The sequence below is a fragment of the Dipteris shenzhenensis genome, chromosome 23 (assembly GCF_047967505.1).
Source record: "Dipteris shenzhenensis isolate YYH24624 ecotype China chromosome 23, Dip_SZ_1.0, whole genome shotgun sequence".
Classification (NCBI taxonomy): domain Eukaryota; kingdom Viridiplantae; phylum Streptophyta; class Polypodiopsida; order Gleicheniales; family Dipteridaceae; genus Dipteris; species Dipteris shenzhenensis.
The window spans coordinates 5,028,412-5,031,920 of record NC_141618.1 but is presented as its reverse complement, the minus strand read 5'-3'; positions in this window follow the sequence as shown (position 1 = coordinate 5,031,920).

Sequence of the window (3,509 nt, the reverse complement as noted above, 5' to 3'; positions counted from 1 at the left end):
CCTCCACAAATATCGTCCTTTTTTGGCAATGTATTCTAAATTTAATAGAATGGGGCTAGCTCTCTTTGGAAGGATTACTCAAGGGGAAAGCCAAACTTAATCGTAGGAAGCTTTTGGCAAGCATCTACATTGTGAGATCCTAGTGGCTCATGCCTCTTGTAGTCCAAGTCATCTATAGGGCTTATCTTTTGTCCATGCTCCAAGATGTAAAGGCTTTTAACACCTTTGGTTGGAAGTAAGCTGAGTTTATTGCTATGTGTATCTTCCTTATCTTCTTTCAATATAATTTGAGCACAATGCAGGCTAGCAAAATATATAGATATGAGTGGTGTACCTTGCTCAATCAATGTCATATAGGGATTAAAGCTCATTGCTCCATGTCCTTAAGGTGTGTTTAGAACATTAAAGAAGACTACAAGTGACACCCATAATTTGGAGTGCAATACATTAAAATTTATGGTATTGTCATTTCCAATGGTAAAGATAAAGGCACTACTCACAATCCATTGTAAAAAAACTCTCGAGTCCCCCATATCATGAGGGACAAAACAGTTGTGTGTTGAGTGCAAGAGAACATCAGATGACCATCAACAAAGGTGTAAGTGTGTACATCTTGAGCACTTAAAATCGTGTCATGGAAGGATAAGGTGAATAAAACTAAGTATAATATTGGTTAGTGGAGGAGAGTGCAACAAAAACAAAAAAGTCTCTTCGGAAATCCTATCAAGCAAGTACATAGTTTCAAGCACATGTACTCTTACTATTTGTAGTATTCTACAAAAGTTTCATGAAATATGTTGGGGATTATGTAATTTGTTTTGGAGTAAGTTTTGGAGTAAGCTCCATGTACTTCAACCGACAACACAATGGAGACCTTTTGGAACAAAAAGCTAATAAATCACCACCTTCAAAGATTCCTACTTCCAGAATCTAGTAGACCACACTAGTCAAAATCTTTTGACTTTCTCACTTTGTTTGGACTTTTTTCCTGAATTGGTTGCCTCCACTCAGTATCATGTGGTGGACTCCAAAATTGGGAATTTTGCAACGGTATATGGTCACCTCCACTCAAAATGGCTTAATAAGTTTGCTAAAGTTATAAGTGGTGACCTCCACTAAATGCATCATCCATAGATTTGTGAATACATAACATATGGAAAGCATTTGTTTAATTCAACATATAGGTGATCTGTAGATACACCATTTGAATGAATAATATGTTAGGTGGTATAAAGATACACCATATGTTTGGAGTAGGGCTTTCGGATCTCGTTATATGTTGCGTTGTGCTTCTGAATCTCATTCAAAGTCATCGGATTCTGAGATTGCATTTTCATCTAATTAGTCAAGTCTACCCAAATGATATTTCATATGTGCAAGGATACTATCAGGGCTTGTGATACATTTTTTAAAACCATAGCCATGCTACTTTTCAGGAGTTTGAGTCCTTGATTTCATGAAGAATGCTCCTTGCTTCCAGTTATGTCAAGCTCTCTTTTTTTGGAACCCATTCACGTTTCTTTTGTAAGCAACTCTCATAGAGCTATTTCATTGTATATATTTTTGCGAGACTTTTCAAAGGCTTTGGTTCATACCATAAAGCTATGAATGATATAGTAATACCCTTGTTATCCCTTGCTAACTAAGCAACCATTGCCACCCAAATTGGCCCACCTTGGTCATCCAACTTTGATTCTAGATTAGATGCCCAAACTACAACAAACATACTCTCTTGAATTTTGTCAGATGGTACAACTTCGGGCTTCTTGTGCTTTCGATCACAATGTCTTCGGGGTAAAAATCATTGCTAATCTTCTTTCACATTTGTCATCATATTTCTATGTAATGTAGATCCTTGTGCCTCATCTCATTCTGGCCAAAAAGATCTAGAGTACTCCATGCTCATTACATTTTCTTGTTTCCTTAAAGATTTGACAATGCCTCATTTGACTTGACTATCTCCAAATTCTTACTTAATTGCTCAAAATATTTTTGCATATCATATTTTCAAGATGTTTAATAAAGGCTTCTAGGCCTTTCATTTCATCTATGTCAAGTGCTTTGTTTTTTGCGAGAACAAATCAAGTTTCCTCCAATGGAGTTATTCATTGTAATAAAGCATATGGCTCACTCCATAAATGATCTCTAGTAGTGCTTCCATTGTATCATTGGTTGTATTTTCATGCATGTTAAACTAGAAATAGTATGTATTTGTGTGCCCTATTAGTGCATCATCTCCTTGTTTTGAATGTGACTCGTTGAATGCTCTCCAATCTATCATCCTCTCTAAGATAGCCACTTTTTATTCTTCCTTTCGTGAACCTCAGATTTTTTTCCCAACTCAAAATAACATATCATCTGTAGTCAAAACATCCCTTGATCTAACTCTCCAGGGATAACACAAAATATTTAATCTATGTCTTCATCTGTATGGATGACAAGAAGAAAACCAACTTCCACTTCTTCAAAAAAATTCAAAGCAACCAGCATATCGCTTAAACCAAATATATATCTATTCTTGCTTCCTCTTAAGCAATGATCAACTTGTATATGCAAGATGTGATGTTAAGATCCATGTGCACTTTTGACCTTTTATATTTCTTACATGATGGATGTTGCCACGTGGTTTCTATCATCTTCATGCAAATTATCAATCCATACATCACAAAAGAGTCAGTGTCCATGTTTTTAGTCAACCTTTACCTCCAACGGAGGTGGGGAGCATCTATACTATGGCAAAGTTAGTGTTTTTATCCATTCCATCAATGGTGATGCACATGACTTATTGATATTTGAAATAGCTTCCTCCCTCCAATAAACATACAACATTCTAGCATCCAACACATGATGTAAATGGATCGTTCACCACTTTATATATCTTCCTTGAAGTTGCTTACATTACTATGTTCAATGGCATTTTTCAATTCATCACATGTTGCAATTTGACATGCTTTTCTTTGATAGCATCTTGACATGGAGAATTTGTGCATGCCAAATTTCATACAAGGTTGACCTTAAAGTCATGCTTTCTTCTCTGGCTTGTAAAGTTTTACTCATAGTCTCTAGCACAACCCTCTTTGTCATTCCCAAAGGACTAGCAGCCTATAATTTGATCTAGCATTATTTTGGTAAAGAAGAGGCTATGGCAATGCATGTTCTTCAAGGATTTGCTTTAATGCTATAGTTGCATTTCTAGTGCTTCCATGGCATTTAATCTTGCAGGCATTTCCATGAATTTTATGAACCACTTTGTCTTTCATGTCTGCCCAAATGCTCCAATATGTACTGTGTGATAGTCCACTTAACCATTCATATTCATGATTGAAAATTGATATCCCATTAACCATGGGTTTCAATCAAAGTTATAGTGTCCTGCCTTGAACACCTCCTGACGTTGTTGAAGGAAGTAAGAAAGCTCTTAAAGAAGCTGGTTATGTTGGTTAGGCCTTGTCTTACTCCAAATACCTAGGCATATGGCCTCACAATCATCTTTTGTAATTTTACTAATG